This window comes from Narcine bancroftii, chromosome 13 (assembly GCF_036971445.1).
Source record: "Narcine bancroftii isolate sNarBan1 chromosome 13, sNarBan1.hap1, whole genome shotgun sequence".
NCBI lineage: Eukaryota > Metazoa > Chordata > Chondrichthyes > Torpediniformes > Narcinidae > Narcine > Narcine bancroftii.
In genome coordinates, this window is record NC_091481.1 from 65,692,079 (window position 1) to 65,710,468 (window position 18,390).

At 48.2% G+C, this 18,390-nt stretch overlaps 1 protein-coding gene across 1 annotated transcript in view; it reads right to left on the reverse strand.

Annotated features, from left to right (window-relative positions):
* The window catches only part of LOC138748050 (SH3 and multiple ankyrin repeat domains protein 1-like), a 92,511-nt gene that overhangs the window by 26,658 nt on the left and 47,463 nt on the right, over window positions 1–18,390 (reverse strand).

Sequence of the window (18,390 nt, forward strand, 5' to 3'; positions counted from 1 at the left end):
CCAACAAAATATCACAGCGATAATTCATCTCACAGCGATAATTCATCTCACAGCGATAATTCATCTCACAGACCAATCTAGTGTGGACCTGCAAAAGTTGTTGCCCTTCAACTCTGCACTTTTCCCCGTGAAAGGGGCATACAGCAAGGTGAAGCTCGACGACAACAACAACTTGCATTCTCATAGCACCTTGAAGCCACACAATACTGTTCAAAACACAGCAATGTTGCCAGGAACTCAGCTGGTCTCGCAGCGTCCACAGGAAAGAAAAGACACATTACTGACGTTACCCCATGTGGACGCTACAAGGCCAGCTGAGTTACTCCAGCATATGTGTTTTGACTGTAGTCGCAGCATCTGCAGACTTTTGTGTTTCACTCTCTTCTACGCAATGCTATTCAACAGCTTCACAAGGCCTTGGTGAGATAGAGGATAAATGGTCAAGAAGTCCATCAAAGGAGCAGGTTTTAAGGAATGCCTCAATGTAGAAAAGTGGAGTAATTTATGGATGGAATTCCAGAACCTGGGATCTGGACAGCTGAAGACAGGACCATGAATAGATTGGGGATGATGTCACTAACCAGATCAGTAATCCACAGACATACATTTGAACCTCACCAGGTAGCTGGGTAATTAAATTAAAATTAATTTTATAAACAGTACCACTTTTTTTTGTTCAAATAAAGGCCAGTGTCAGGAGAGCAAACTCTGATCCTCCCTCCCTCCCCCACCACCCCCATCGACGTGGTTTACGACAATTGTTATCTGAAAAGGACATGAAAAATCATTGAGGACCCCTTCCACACGCATCTTTCAGCTGCTCCCGTCGGGGTAGAGATCCAGGAGGATCAGAGCCAGCACCACCAGGCTGAGGAACAGCTTCTTCCCACAGGCAGTGAGAACGCTGAACGACCAAAGGAACTGCTCACACTAACCCTCCAAGACTCTCATACTCATGAGACAATATTTATTTGTTTGTATATATGAATTATGTTCTGCTTACATACCACTGGTCTGTATATGGTGTTACATTTGTATGTGTGTTTAGATGGTTTTTTGCACCGAGGTCCAGAGAACGCTGTTGCATGCAATCATATGACAATAAACTTGAACATAGAACACTACAGCACTAACCTAAAAAAACCCAAAACCCTCATAATGCTCCAATTTTTTTTTTTAATTTTAATTTTAACAGGCCTTTTGGCCCACGAGTCTGTTCTGCCAAATTTACACCTCATTATCCTACACCCCCGGTACGTTTTGAACGTTGGACGGAAACCGGAGCCCTTGGAGAAAACCCACGCAGACGCAGGGATAACGTACCAACTCCTTACAGAAAGCATGGGATTCAAACCCTGGTCCCGATTGCACCAACCACTACACCAACCAGGCTGCCCATTCTTTCATCCATCCCCCAATGTTTAGCCTCCACCACCATCCCCAGCAGGGCATTCCAGGCATCCATACACTCTATTTGAAAAAAAATAAGACATACAGCACGGTAACAGCCCTATGAGTCTGTGCCACCCAATTTACACCCCATTAACCTACACCTTGTATGTGGGAGGAAATCATCCCCTGGAGAAAACCCAGGCAGACACAGGGAGAATGTACAAACTCCTCACCGACAGCACGCGATTCGAAACCCCGGTCCGGCCCGATCACTGGCATTGTAAAGGTGTTGCACTAACCACTACGCCAACCCCTGTAAAAAATTTACCCCAATGTCTCCCCTAAACTTTCCTCCCTTTGTGTTTGCTACTTTCGCCATGGGAAAAAGGCACTGGCTGTCCACCTTATCTTTGCCTCTCAGAATCTTGTAGACCTCTATTAAGTAACCTCTCATCCTTCATCCCACCAAAGAGAACAGTCCCAGCTCTGCTAACCTTGCCTCAAGAGACATATTTTCCAATCCAGGCAACATCCTGCCACATCACTGCACCCTATTCAGTGTGGTCTTGCCAGAGACTTATAGAGCTGCAGCATTACCTCACAACTCCTGAACTCAATCCCCCCCCCCCCCAGAGTTATGAAGCCCAGCATCCCATAGGCCTTCTTAACTACCCTATCGACCTGCACAGCAACCTTGAGAGATGTATGGATTTGGATCCCAACATCCCTCTGTTCTGCCGCACTGTTATGTGTTCAAGTTTGACCTACCAAAATGCATAACCTCACACTTATCTGGTTTGAACTCCATCTGCCACTCCCCCACCCTGACTCTGCATCCTGTCTATATCCTGTTGGATAACCTTCTCCACTCTTCACAACACCTCTGACTTTCATATCATCTGCAAATTTACTGACCCATCCATCTAAGTCCAGGTCTTTTCTAAAAGTCATGAAGAGCAGGGGGTTCCAGAACAGATTCCTGCAGAACTCCACGAGTCACTAACCTCCAGGGCTTGACCACTGAACTTGAATCTACCAGATACTAAAAGTAAAATGATGAACCTTGGGGAAATAAATCTGTCCTTTCTTGATCTGGGCCCCATAACTCATTGCACCAAATCCTCAGCCCAGGGCAACTGGAGATGGACAGTAATTCCACCTGCAGGCATGTCCCAGACACAATTACATTCTGGAGACCTTGGAGGCACTCCCCTGTCACAGATGAGGAGGAGATGACAAGGAAACAGTATACAGATTTTAAAATGGAGGTGTGATGGGAGACATGGTTCAGTGGAGAGCAAAACACTGAAATGCTGGAAGAACTCAGCCAGTCTCGCCATGTTCGCAGGAGGTAAAGATGTATTACCGATGTTTTGGGCCCAAGCTCTTCTTCAAGGTATAAGCAAAAAATCAGGAAGGTGTCCAGATAAAGATGGGATACGAGAGCAAAGGTGAGAACTGAATTGTTGAAAGAAAGAGATATGGGGAAGAAGATGAGGATCTACCTCCTGTGGACGCTGAGAGACTGGCTGAATTCCTCCAGTATTTCTGTGCTTTGACTGCAATCAGTGTCTGCAGACTTTTGCGTTTCACTCCATTCAGTGGAGCACAACACACAGGCGAGAGGCTGGAATAGGCTCTCGAGCTGGGTGGAAAGCAAACGAGTCAGAGAGAATGAGTGCTGGAGGATCCTTCTGTCTACTGCTCCAGCAGGCTGCAAAGCTCAGCAAACCTTTCAAAAGCAGAGCACGATTTCCAGAATGTTTGCCTAACCCAGTGAAGTCCTTTGGATGAACGAGTTCAGTGGTTCTAATTCTGCCAGCACCTTGATCGCTGTCAACCAGTGACAGTGTACAAGGGCCAGCGATGGAGGGGGTTGAGCTCAGACAGGAAATTTCACGGCAAGGTCATTTGAGGTGGGAATGGGAAGGCGAGGAGCCTCAGGAACCAAGGGAAGGTGTGGGCACACGGTGGACTGGGCCTGACATGATACACAGTCAGTGCGGGACACACACACCCCACTTCCTCCTCCCTTCTCAGGCATTCCAACATCCACGCCAGATCACACCACAAGTTGTCTCACCGCTGACTCTTGGGGAAGACACTCATCTACCATCCTTAAAATCCTTACTAAGCCTCACTGCTTTCATTCCAGTGATTTATCCCAGTGAACAATGATTCTTCAAATCACAGGTCTTCACAAATTCCATACATATATCACTCATTTCCCTTTGTCAACCAGAATCAAAATTCATCATGAGCTTGTGTCATTCATTTGCTATGTGGCAGCATTACAGTGCAAATGTTCCTCATAAACTTGCATTTAAAAATAAATAGATTAGTGCAAAAAGAAGAGAAAGTGAGGCAGTGTCTGTGGTTCATTGTCCATTCAGAAATCCTATGGCATAGGGGAAGAAGCTGTTCTTGTGCCGCTGGGTGCTTGTCTTCAAACTCCCATACCTTTTCCCTAATGGTAGCAGAGTGAATAGGGTGATGGGGGACCTTGACAGAGGTTGTTTTCTTTAGATACTGCCTCTTAAAGATGTACTTAATAGAGTGACGCACAGCGCCAACGCTGGGACACAGTGACACGCACAGCGCCATCGCTGGGACACAGTGACACGCACAGCGCCAACGCTGGGACACAGTGACACGCACAGCGCCAACGCTGGGACACAGTGACACGCACAGCGCCAACGCTGGGACACAGTGACACGCACAGCGCCAACGCTGGGACACAGTGACACGCACAGCGCCAACGCTGGGACACAGTGACACGCACAGCGCCAACGCTGGGACACAGTGAAGCACAGCGCCAACGCTGGGACACAGTGAAGCACAGCGCCAACGCTGGGACACAGTGAAGCACAGCGCCAACGCTGCGCACACCATCAACACTAGGACATTGTGACACATGACACAACGTCAACACTGGGACACAGTGTGAATCACGTCGTCAACACTGGGACACAGTGACACAGACCGTCAACATTGGGACACAGTGTGACACCCACTGTCAACACTGGGATGCAGTGAATCACACTGTCAAAACACTGGGACACACTCCAGCAACACGAACATATTGTGACACAGACCATCAACATTGGGACACAGTGACACACGCTGTCAACACTGGGACACAGTATGATGCACACGTCAACACTGGGACACAGTCTCACACACATACACACACACGCACACTGTCAACAGTAACATACCATTAACCCTGGGACACAGTGTTATACACAGTCAACACTGGGACATAGTGACACACACACACACAGAGTCAACACTGGAACACAGTCATACACATCGTCAACAGCGGGACACAGTGACACACACGGCGTCAACACTGGAACAGTGTAACATGCCGTCAACACAGACACTGTGATTGACACATGCCGTCAACACTGGGATACAGTGACACACACGGCGTCAACACTGGAACATAGTGACACACACAAGCACACCATCAACACCTATGTTCCAGCAATACAGGTCATACAAATTCAATTCATAGATCACAGCTAAAAAAGAATTGGACGTCGGCATAAAAATGTACTCCTGTAAAAAATCTCTGTGAACAAAGGTGAAACAAATCTTTCTTTTCCAATTCAGTTTTTGACACCTACAGAGGTGTTTGCATTACAAAAAATCGTGACACATTCCAATTTCTGGGAACACAGCCTTCTCCCACCCCATCCTTGTAAGTAGAAGTGGAGGGGGAGAGGATGGTTCCAGTCCTAATAAACACAACATCTGGTCTTCCCACATGCTTGTACACTCCCTCAGCCCGTCATATTGTTCTCCGTCCCTTAGTGATGATGTACATCTTCTCGGACCCTCAGTTATGTTGTTCACACCCTCGGACCCTCAGTCACATTGTACACAGCCTCAATCAAGTTGTACACCTCCCTCCTACCCTCAGTGATGTTGTACACTCCTCAGACCCTCAGTTCTGTTGTTCACACCCTCAGTGAGATTGTACACAGACTCAGTCACATTGTACACGCTCTTGGACATTCAGTTACATTGTGCATAGCTTCAGTCACGTTGTACACCTCCCTCCCACCCTCAGTGATGCTGTATACTTCCCAGACCCTCAGTTATGTGGTTCACACCCTCAGTCAAATTGTACACAGACTCAGTCACATTGTACACACTCTTGGACACTCGGTCACATTGTGCACAGCTTCAGTCACATTGTACACTCCCTCGGACTCCCAGTCTTGTTATACGCACTAGTGAACCCTCAGACACATTGTACGCAGCCTCAATCATGTTGTACACACCCTCAGACCCCAGTGATGGTGTACACTCCCTTGACCCTCAGACATGTTGTACACAATATTGGACCCTCAGGTCACATTGTACACTCCCCTGGATCTCTGTCGCATTGCACATACCCCAAACCCTCAGTCACATTGTACACAGCCTCAGTCCCGTTATGCATATCCGGACCCTCAGTCCCATTGTACACACTTGAACCCTCAGTCCCATTGTACACACCCGGACCCTCAGTCCCATTGTACACACCCGGACCCTCAGTCCCATTGTACACACCCGAACCCTCAGTCCCATTGTACACACCCGGACCCTCAGTCATGATGCACACACCCTCGGAAACTCAGATGTGCACTTCCTCAAACCCTCAATCACATTGTAGACACACTTGAATCATCAGTCACAATGTACACTCCCCAGACCATCAGACACATAGCACATACCCTCAGAAACGTTGTACACTCCGTCAGACCCTCTGTCACATTGTACACCCCCTTGGACCCTCCATCACATTCTACAGACCCTCAGTAACTATCAGTAGCAACTGTGTTACATTTCCGGTCCACAATGGGACTCCCAGCCCTGCTCTCAATGCTGTCAGTCTTTGATCCCTCAGTGGTGAGTGGCAGTCTGTAATAATGCCCAATCCACTCTTGGACCCTACCCCTTGCTGCCCACACAGCCCGATGTCACAATCTCTGACACTCAGCTCAGTCATTTCTGGAGGACGCAGTTATCACACACACTTTGGATATTTGGGATCAACCCCTCCCACCCTCACCAATATCACAGCAAGTCTTACTGCACCAATATCAATCCTTGCCCACCTAGCCCTACTCAACCTGGCCTGTAATGGCCCAGTTCTTTAATGCTTGCAATCGTTTCTTGGAAACTAAGTTACATTACACATATGTGGTTGTTCTCAGTGACAATCTGTTGCACACATTTTCGGACAATTGGCCTACTAATTCTACAGTCAGCACTGGAATGCGGCCCTGTGATATCCATTGTTAGGGCTGTTACACGCACTTTCACTTTTGAGTACTCAGTCATTTAACATCCAGAGTAATTCCTGGAACACTTACACATTCCTCGACTTGGACTTCTCAAACACTGAGACACTTATTGCTTCGACATTCACACTTGCTTTTCACAGTCAGTTCTGGGACCTGAGCAGAGCAGTTATTCTCCATCACACAGTCCTGTCAGTTCCACAGTCAATCCTGGAACTAGGCTCTGCAATGCACTGTCAGCATCGGGATACCCAGTGCTGTCGCACACAATCTCCTCAGAGCAGTTCAATGTGCAGACAGTACTGAGAGACAAGTTGGATAGGATGGTGAATGTGAAATGGCTTTATTGTACAGGGCATCAAATTTTAAATTTTTTAAAATATTAGACTGTTAAATTTAGACATGCAGCACGGTAACAGGTCCTTTCAGCTCATGGGCCTGTGCCAGCCAAATATATCAATTAACCTAAAACTGCCATAGATTTTGAATGGGAGAAACCCACACAGACACGGGGAGAATGTACAAACTCCTTACAGACATAGGAGCTGTGTGGGCAGCACACTACAGACACTTCAGCCCACGATGTTGTGCTGACCGACAGAAACCTACTCCGTAAACTAAACCTTCCCTACCTCACACCCATAACCCTCTATTTTTCTTGCATCCATGTGTCTCAGAGTGTCTAAAATGCCCCTGTTGTACCAAACAATGCCCTGGCAGGGCATTCTAAGTGCCCTCAACTCTGTGTAAAAATAATTTCTCCCCTAAACTTCCCTCCCTTCACTTTGTACAGATGTCCTCTGGTATTTGCTACTGACACCCTGGGAAAAGGGTGCTGGCTGTCCATCCTATCTATGCCTCTCATAATCTTGTAGACCTCCCTTTGGACTTTCATTTTATGTATTCCGGACTGGATCCATGATACAGTAGTACAGTACATCGTTGGGTAAAAACCAGTCTCTAAAAACGGGGACATGGAGCATATGCACTTGTTGAAATCAGGGACATGGAGTCCAAAGGGTTAAGTTGCCTGTCATCCTTCACTCCAAAGAAAAAGGGCTAGCTCTGATACCTTGCCTCTAAAGACATGTTCTCCAATCCAGGCGTCATCTTGGTAAATCTCCTCTGCACCCTCTTCATGACTTCCACATCTTTTTTGTAATGAGATGCCAGAACTGAACACAATATTCTATGTGTGGTATCACCAGTTTTATAGAGCTGTAATATGACCTCACAACTCTTGAACTCAATCCACCGACTAATGAATGCCAGTATACCATAAGCATTCTGAACTGTCCGATCAATCTATGCGGCAACCTTGAGAGATGTGTGGATTTGGACACCAAGGCCCCTCTGTTCTTCCACACTGTTCAGTAACCGACCATTAACCATGCACTCTGCCTTCAAGTTTGAACTTCCAAAATGCATCACCTCACACTTATCCAGATTGAACTCCATCTGCCATTTTTCCACCTGCATCTTGTCTACCTCCTATTGTAACCTACGACAACCTCCTATACTATCCACCACACCTCCATCCTTTGTGTTATCTTCAAACTTATTGATCCATCCCTCTAATTCTTTGTCCAGGTCATTTGTAAATATCACAAAGAGCAGGGGTCCCAGAACAGATCCCTGTGGAACTCCGCTAGTTACCGACCTCCAGGCAGAATACTTGCTGTTCGCTCTGCTTTCTGCAGCCAAGCCCGTTCTGAATCCACACAGCCAAGGTGCCATCGATCCCATGCCCCATGACTTTTGGAATGAGTCTACCATGGGAAAACTTGTCAAATGCCTTACTAAAATCCACATCTACCACTCTACCTTCATCAGTCTGCTTTGTTACTACCTCAAAAAAGAGTTAGGCTCTTGAGGGTCGCTGGCACTGTAATAGCATTGTGCTACCCTCAAGTACAAGAGGAAAGAGTCACATTACAGCTTTGGTGGGGAATGCACGGAGTATCAGGTACAGCTCTGCTTGCCTCATTACAGGAAGGAGTGGAGCCTTTGGAAAGGGTACAGAAGAGATTTACAAAGATGTTGCCTGGATTAGAGGGTCTGTGTTATAACAAGAGCTTGAGCAAACTTCAATTATTTTCTCTGGAGCATCGAAGGATGAGGGGAGATGTGATAGAGATCTATTAAATTAAGAGGCACTTAATTTTTAAATGTAATTTACACATACAGCATGGTAACAGGCCCTTTCAGCCAACAAGCTCGTGCTGCCCAATTGACCTCCAACCCTGGTACATATTTGAAGGGTGGGAGGAAACCCATGCAGACATGGAGAGAATGTATAAACTCCTTACAGACAGCTTGGGATTTGAACCCCGGTCACTGGCGCCATAATAGAGTCGCGTTAACCACTACGCTCACCGTAACACCAATTGATAGGGTGGGCAGTAAGAATGTTTCCCCCAGGGTAAAATCCACACATACCAGAGGATGTGTTTAAGGTGGGGTTTGGGTGCCTGGAACATGCAGCCACGAGTAGTGAAGGCAACAGGAATACCCAGGGAATGGATCATGAACAGACAGCATAGTTGAAATGGGGCATCATGTTCGGGCAGATATCCTGTGTTGTATACCCCTGTGTTGAAGTGTTCTGTGTTGGTACAGTGTTGGTACAGTGTGTTGGTTGGTACAGTACCAGCTGTCTCTGGGTAACAATCAGGTTACATTTGACACCTGTGCATGAGTCAAATTTGTTCATAAGTTGGAAAATGGACCAAAAATCACTGGAGATAGTCATACTCCCACAGTATTGTAAAAAAAAAAGGCATTTAAAGCATTTCAGGCTGATTAGAAAGAACATTTTTTTTTAAAGTGCAGAGAGAGAGGAAACCAGCTCTGTCTTCTTCAGTAAAGAGCATGCGTATGTGCATTGGGACATTGAATTTAACAGTCTAGGAGAAGGTTTGAATGTAGGGGTGTCTGGGGTGTTTGTAACCCAGGAACACAACATTCAGTTGTATGTACAGTCATTCCTCCCAGGTCCCAAACTGAAGATCTGGTGCATTGGGCCCAGCCTGGAGATATAGTGAGGGCCCAGACTGAAAATCTGGGTCCCAAACTGAAGATCTGGAGCAAGGCCTTCGAGTGAAGATCTAGAGAAAGTACCACACTGAAGATCTAGAGAAAGGTGCCACACTGAAGATCTAGAGAAAGGTGCCACACTGAAGATCTAGACTAGAGCAAGGCCCCAGACCAGAGTGCACTCCAGGTGACAGAATGGGGAGAATGGGAATAGTCTAGAGATCTGGTCAGATCTGGAAGTTGGAGGTTTAGGAGGTTTTGGTCTCCTTTAGGAGTCAGTAGGCAACACAGTTAGCTCCTACAGAATCAGGACTGGGGTTTGAATCCCGCACTGTCATAAGGAGTTTGTATGTGCTCTCCGAGTCCATTTGGGTTTCCTCCGGGTGCTCCAACTTCCTCTCACCGTTCAAAACCTATGGGGGTGGGGTGGGGAGTTTCAGGTTAATTTGGGTATATGGCACTACAGGCCCATGAGCCAGATGAACCTGTTCTCATGCTGTGTATCTAAATTTTAAATTAGTGTCCAAGGTGACATACCCTACAGATAGATAACTGGGCCTTGCCCTCTCAGAATATGTTTCCACCCTAAAATAGGAAGCCTCCTCCATTCGCAACTTCGTTCCCCATGAGCCCACTGAGGGGTTGTCCCACCTCCCCTCACACCGTGGGAATGGGAGTGGGGGGTGCAGGAGCAACTGTGGGGAAGGACGTGCAGGTGGCTCTCATCTTTATCTCAAAGTTGGCCTTAGCACCATTGACGGAGGTTTCACAGCCCCACCACCACCCAGAGACTCCAGGCAACAGGACCATGTTGGGTTGGGAGGAGGAATGGAACCCCACCCCTGTCTCCAGTTAGATGGTAGTTGGAGTGCTCTGTGCAGTTCTGGTCATCCCACAATCGAAATGAGAACTAACACCCCATCCATTTCAAACCCTTGGAGTCTCCTCAGCATTGTTTTCTGGAGACTTTGAGTTAACATCACACTGAGACACAGGATGTGGGAGGGTAGAACCAGGGTTCAGCAAGGAGAGAGGGGTTTGGAGTGGCTAGGGAAGGAAAGGGGAAGCTGGCCCTTTGGATTCCAGCCCATGAACCAGGATTCTGCCAGCTACTGCCCTAATCACCCTCCCCATCTAGTGACAGGCGTCAAGGGACGTCAAGGCTATTTTAGTGCAGTGTCCAATTCTAGGTCCAGAGGTGGATATGGATCATCCAGATATGGGCCTGGATTCAGGTCCAGATCTGGACTGGATCCAGGTCAAGATGTGGACACAAATCAAAGTCCAGACATGAATCTGGATTCAGGTCTACGTGTAGGACCGGTTCAAATCCAGGTCCAGCCACAAGCCCAGATGTGGATGCAGATCCTGGTCCAGATGTGAGACCAGATCCAGGTCCAAATGTGGGTATGAATCTAGATCCGGTTGTGGGTTCAGGGAAATGTCTGGTGACATCAGTTGACATGGGTCTGAGGGTCAGGAATGAGTGCCTGGAATCAGCATTCATCATTCAGCAATGGACAATGGCTGATGGGTAGGCTGGGGGTGAGACAGGGAGGAGCTTGGGAGTCTGATTGACAGGCAAGTTGGGTCAGAGACAGTTTTAGCTAACAACAAAAACTAGCAACTTTGAAACAGCACTTATTACAGCCCAGGTGTTTCACCACAAGGAGATCCCACAATCAGTACTGGAGGACTTGAGAGATCAGGTATCCATGTAGGTCAGTAACCACAGGGAGAACGGGAACAGGGTCGGGGAGAACAGCAGTGTGGTGAACAGGGCATCTGATCCGCAGGGCGTCAGAGGGAGGGCGAGAGCTGTGTTCATGCAGAGGCAATGCCCGAGCCCATGTCACGAGCAGGCTGACCCAACACGCTCATGCTTACTCAGAGAGTGAGCAGACAGCTCACACCTGCTGATAAAATGTGTGCAAGGGAAAATGCACATCTAAACACACGTGTGTACACTCGGGCAGAAACGTGCAAACTACACCCACCCCACACATTTGTGCACAAAAACTTGGAGCCACCCCCATATGCGCATGCACACACTCACACCAGGCATAAAGCCTGCATTCATGCAAAACCCCCATGCATATTCACAACCTTTGGTGTGTACATACCTCCCCTCCAATGCACTGTACAAGCACATTCACACATTTGTGCCCACATGCGCGCATACGTACGTGCACACATTCATCACAGACACACACAGACACAAATACACATAGCCACACACACATAAAAGTACACAAATACACACACACATAAAAGTACACAAATACACACACACACACACACACACACACACGGGTGTGCGCGCACACACATGTATGGGTGCACACACACAAGTGCACACACACACACACACACCATCAACATACACACAAACAGTAAACCTTCTCATGGTCTGCTTTTCGATAACATTGCCACTAAAGGCCTTCACCTCTGCTTCTCAAGCAACCTTCCACCCACATACCTCCCCTCCCTCCAACCCACGCCCGTTCCCTCTATTTAAACCCCCCCCTCCCTCCCCTCCCCCCCCCCCTCCCCTCCCCCCCCCCTTTCACTAGTACACACTCTGGTGGCTGATCAATGAAAAACTCAATGCACTCATTCAGGTTATTAATGTGCATGCAGAGCTCTGCGACACAGGGTTCTGAATGGAGGGGGGGAGGTGGGAAGTGGTGGGGGGAGGCTCTTGATGCTGGGCAGAAACAGAAAGAGGAAGGTCGGGAATGAGACAGTGTGCTGAAGGCAGATGAATGAAGGTAATTAAGGAAGAAATCTGCGAGTGAATGGGGTGTTAGTCACCGGTCTTTTCATGAAAGACTAGGCCCCTGTTTTAAAAAAAAGCCCTCTTACAGTGAAGCATGCTGCTTGTCCAGGCCCCAGAGGAGACCCCTTCCCCTCTATTTCCTTGACAAATATTTTTACCTGTAGATATACCATATACTTCTCCTGCGGGGACCCAGGACAGGCCAGCTGGAGGAGAACTGAGAATGCATTCCTCCGTTTCCCAAGGCCATCTCTGTACAGAGACTGAGAACTGGTTCAACATTCTACCGCTTCTTCGAGTGCTGCCACCACACTGGTTCAGGGAAGAGTGCGAGCGTGCTCGAGACGCTGGCAGAAGAGGCAGCACCAAGCAGCCGGACCCTCACAGGGCTTACTCACATCATTGCTCGTCTGTGTTTTAGCACGCAGAGCCCCCTCTCAGGCAGGCAACCCCTTCACAGGGACAGCACAAGACTGGCTGCAACATCAGCAGCTCAAGAAAGCACCAGCCTGATGAATGTCATTCGGGGGGGGGGGGGGGGTAGTAGGAGGGACGGCGTGGGGGGGGGGGGGGAAGACGGAGACACACACACAGAAAGAGAGAGAGATGGAGACAGAGAGGGAGAGAGATGGACAGATGGAGAAAGACACAGAGGGAGGGAGGGAAAGAGGGGAGAAAGAAAGGGAGGGAAGAGGGAGAGAGCAAGAGGAGATGGGAGAGGTAGATGAGAGGGGGAGGGGCAGAGAGGGAGAGAGGATGCAGAGAGAATGGAGAAAATTGCGGGGAGGGAGGGGTAGGGGAACGAAAGTGGGAGGGAGGAGGGAGGAGAGTGGGAGAGAGGATGAAGGAGAAAGATAGGAACAGAGAAAGAGTTAGGGAAACAAAGATGAAGAGTGTAAAAGGGGGGGAGAAGGAGAGAAGGAAAGGAGCACGAGAGAGAGAGAGGGGAAAGGCAGAGTGAAATGTAGGGATGGAACAGAGATGAGAGAAGCTGCAATAGGCTGTGAGAAACAGAACAAATGAAAATGAGAAAGGAGAGAGTTGGGTAAGAAAGTGTGATGCACGGGGGAGGGCAGACAAAAAGGAAGAAAATGAAAAAATGATGAGCAAAGAGAAAGAAGGAATGGAAGGAAATACCTACTGAAGGACAAGGGAGATAAGCAGAAAGGAATGGAGGATTCCAAGGAAGAAGGGAAATGAGCAGGGTGGAGAAAGAGAAGGGAGGAAAGGTCTGGGGTGAGATTGGAGGCCAGTAGTGACATTCCAAACTCCGAGGTCCAGATAAAAGAGGGAGATAAAGGGAAGGGGGGAGGGGGGGTGGAGAAAGGAAAGAGAAAGAGTGGAAAAAAGGGGGAAGGAGGGAGATAGAGAGAGCTGAGTCAAAAAGAATGACAGCCTCTGGAATTGGGAAGAAGCGGGAAGCTGGAATGGAGGGACTGTTACACACGACTGGCCTCAGCCCTCGACACAGCTACAGTCAACACAAAACACCAAATACAATTAGTCTAAGGTCCAATGAAATATTTGTGACAACTCCTGTGATAAACATTCACACCAAACACCATTCTGAAAACACATGCTCAACAGCACAGCATCTCAGTCGTCCCGCAATAACACCGCGAACGTACTAAAACTGCTCAAAGACCAGGCCTCAGAGTGAACAAGACTCTTCACAAATGTACAACACTCTGCCGTAAGCAAAGCATCTCAGCTCCATTCAGACCTTCACCGACTGGCACGCATTTTCACACTGCCGATTACATGCGAGTTGAATTGCCTAAATTGGTGTGAAACGTCCTAACCTGGCAGGGCAAGTTAAATTCAACTGGGTTCTGCCACTTGGTGGGGGCAAGCGTCAGAGCCCAGCCGAATTAACTCAGCAATTGCCTTCTGGCGGTGGGAAACCACAACCTGCTCTTGCATTGTCACCGCTGGAGGCAGGACCTCCCCCCACCCCGTCTTAAAATCCCAGGTCGCCGATTAACCAGGTAAATTATGGTACACTGGGAAAGTGCAGCTTGCCTGGTAAGTTTACCCACTTCCTAGGAGGGTTGGTAGTGTGAAAAATTGTGAAAAATTGTGACACAGGTATTCACTAGTACACAGATACTCTGACATGAGCATTCTCTAGAACAGCCACTCTCGACAGGGGCCCTACAACACCCTGGATTTTAACCCAGGTCACTGGCACTGTAACAGTGTTGCGCTAACCGCTACAGCATCCCCTCCCTCCCACCCAGCAAGGGAGACCCAGGACATTTAAACCTTGTTTTCTTTTCACCTCATGTAACAAGATTCCAAGATATAGGAGCAGAAGTAGGCCCATTGGCCCATCAAGTCTGCTCCGCCATTCTGATCCATCCTCCCACTCCCCGGCCTTCTCCCCGTAACCCTTGATGCCCTGACTGATTGAATACAGTACACCTCCGATTATCCAAAATCGAATTATCAGAAATCCTCAGTTATCCGAAATTTTTTTGGACCCGAAAGTGACGACTGTTCAGCTCCAAAAAAATTTTTTCCCCAGATAATTCACAATTTCAGAAAAATCAGAAATCCTTAGTTATCGGAAAAATTTCGAGGCCGAAATGACATCATTTTGCCTCCAAAAAATTTGGGATAAATGAGGATATCCGAAACAATCAGAAATCCTCAGTTATCTGAAAATTTTCCGGAGCCGAACTGACGTCACTGGTTGAAAGAATTTTGGATAAACCTTTGAGTAGAATTTCGAGGATTTGGTGTTGGGTTTATCTTATTTTGTTCAGGTTGTTTTTTTTGATGAGAATTTAAAAATTATTTCATGTTTTAAAACCCTTCCCTTGTTGTTTAACCACTGTTAAATATGATTTGCTGTTGCTACTGGGCTGGTTTTTTTTTAAATGACCAGTTTTCCGAAAATATCGTTTGTCTGAAATAGGCCTGATCCCAACCATTTTGGATAATCAGTGTGTACTGTACTTATCAACCTCTGCCTTAAATCCACTCCACCCGATGACCTCACTGCCACAGCTGCCCATGGCAACAAGTTGCACAGACTCACGACCCTCTGGATAAAGACATTTTTCCACATCTTGGTTTTAAATTGACGCCCTTCTATCCTGAAGTTGTGCCCTCTTGTCCTAGACTCCCCTATCACAGGGAACATCCTTGCCACATCTACTCCGTCCAGGTCTTTCAACATTCGAATTTTCTCCCCTCCAACGAGTATAGACCAAGAGCTAGTCAGTAGAAGTACAGAAGACATCAAAACTCGACTGCTTCACAGGGAAGGGGACCTGTAAGCTTTCAACAGAGTTCTGTGGGGGGGTGACAGCCGAAAAATGGTTGAGAATGGCTACCAGTTAAACACATGCACTGCCCAGTTTATTCCATGCCACAATGCAATGTGTACACTCCCAACTCAAACTGCGACTGATTCAGTCGGTAGATTCCAGTTTCTATTATTGTCACGTAATAGTACAGAACATGTAATATTACATGATATTGCCTTCTGCCTGCCATAAGGCAAAAAGTAATTATTTGTGTCACCCGGAGCCCTTTGCAGTAAGAAAAGGAAAAGTGAGTCCCTTCAGAGACACTGGGTGTCTGTGGATTTGCCTCCAGCAGGCCTCTGCTGCCACACAGACCCCTGTTCAATCCATCGGCAACCCTTGCTCCAGATCCAAAATTCCTACAGGATCAGGAAGCTTCGGGAGCCCTTCTCAGCACTATCACAAATCCCGGCTCCGGGACCTGGTTCCCATGAGCCGGTCTCCAGCAGCCCGTGTGGGACCCCCGACCACAAGTCACCTGCAGCCAGTGCGGGTCCCTCAGTCTCCGAGCCCCTCACTGGTCCGCTGCTGTGGTCACTGACCTGTTGGGCCGTCTCTTCTTCTTCTGAACGGGAAGTGTTCTTCCCATTTTCTCGTGCCCTATGCCTGTCCTCTTCTCCCCGGAGTCTCCAACCCCTCACAGCCACTGCCGAGCACAGGCACCACCATCTTGGCCACAGTCCCCTGTGGTTGCAAACGCTTAAAGCAAAATCCTGCAACAACCTGTGCAGAGCAGCTGGCATTTGGACTGTGAGGGGGGGGGCGGGGGGAGGTTCAACACTTGCTTGGAAACCTCTGTCCCAAACATTTCTGGAATATTCCCTGATAAACTGGCCCTGGCTGTCCTGATGCAACAGCTTTATGTTTCCCCAGAAACGGTGCCATGAAAAGGGACATGTTCCTGTTCTCTCACGCGTGCTTAGAAAGTCCAGGGTCTCAGTAACTCTCATCCTCCTGACCTCAGGCCCACTAGCTGCTGCTGGTCTCTGCTGCTTCTCACAGACTACAGCTCACCACTGCTCAAGGGAGGCCCTGAGCGCCACATTCGATGAGATGAGGCTTTGTAGAGTCACACAGCACAGGGAAAGGCCCATCAGCCCGACGTCTCCACGCTAGCCATCAAATCCCCATCTCCACTAACCCCTTGACCTGCTCCTCATCCATAACCCTGATTCAAGTGTGTTATTATTTGTGTAAATAAGAATGACATTCCCAGCAGGCAATGGGGCAGAAACCAGAAGTGACATATGACAGGGGGGTGGTCGTTAGAAGTTGATTGAAGCAGCTCAAGGGAAGTAAAGTCGGATAAGTGTTAAACCCTCGTAAAGTCAACAAGCATAACATCAAGTGCCGATTCCAAACTGTTGTGAGTGTCCTCCCCTCCACCTCTACCCTCTCAGGCAGTGTGTTCCCCATCTCACTTTAACGCCTGGCTTCAGATGTCGCTGTTATGGGGGAACGTTAGGCTCATATCTATGTGAGCATATCGGACATTTCCCCAAATTGTGGGGTCTCTTATCCTGCCCTCAGGTCCTTCAAGAAGGTCCCAGGCCATTTCACCCTGGTTGAAGAGGCTGTGAGTCCCACTTGTACACAAACAACATGCCCTCTGCTATTAACTTTGGACCCCAGAATGCAAAGGATGCATCTGCTAGGCAACATGTCGGCAGCTGCGTGAACAGTTATGGTTGGAGTAGCGGTTAGCTCAACACTGTTACTGCGCCAGTGAACTGGGTTAAAATCCAGTGCTGTCTGGAAGGAGTTTGCACGTTCTCCCGGTATCTGTGTGGGGTTCCTCCGAATGCTTCGGTTTCCTCCCACTGTTCAAAAAACCTACAGGATTGTAGGCCATTTGGTGTAGTTGGGCAGCACAGACTCATGGGCCAAAGGGCCTGTTACCATGCTGTACCTCTAATTTTTTTTAAATCTTGCAATAAATCAATGGGGAACGCAGTGCTGAAAACCACAGTGCCATGTCACATGGGGAAAGATAACGAGGCTCTTCCAGAAGTCTTGCAAACCAAATCTAGTCACAGAGTCATCTACTGCATCCGGTGTTCCCGTTATGGTCTCCTCTACATCAGAGATTCAGGGAGATCACTTGGTTGAGCACTCAGCTCTGTCTGCCACAATAGCGGGAATTTCCCAGTGGCCACCCCTTTCAATTCCCCGTCCCATTCTTCTGCTGACATGTCTGTCCATGGTCTCGTGCACTGCCAGACTGAGACCACCTGCAAATTGGAGCAACAACACCTCATCTTCTGTCTGGCCACCCTCCAACTGGATGGCATTAACATCGACTTCTCTGGTTTCCATTAGAACCACCCACCCTCCCAAAATATTCTTCCCCATTCGCCTTTCCCCCAGCTGTCTCTCTTTCACTTTCTCCTTCCCCCTATCTTTTTCCTCAGCTGTGTCTCTTTCCCCCTCTTTTCCTCCAGCTCTCTTTCCCTCTGTCCCCTTTCCCCCAGCTCTGCTTTCAGAGTCCCGAACACCCTCCCCCATCAATTCTCTCCTTTCCCCTCTCCATTTCCAATTAACACCTTCTGTCTGTCAGTCTGTGCTCCTCCCC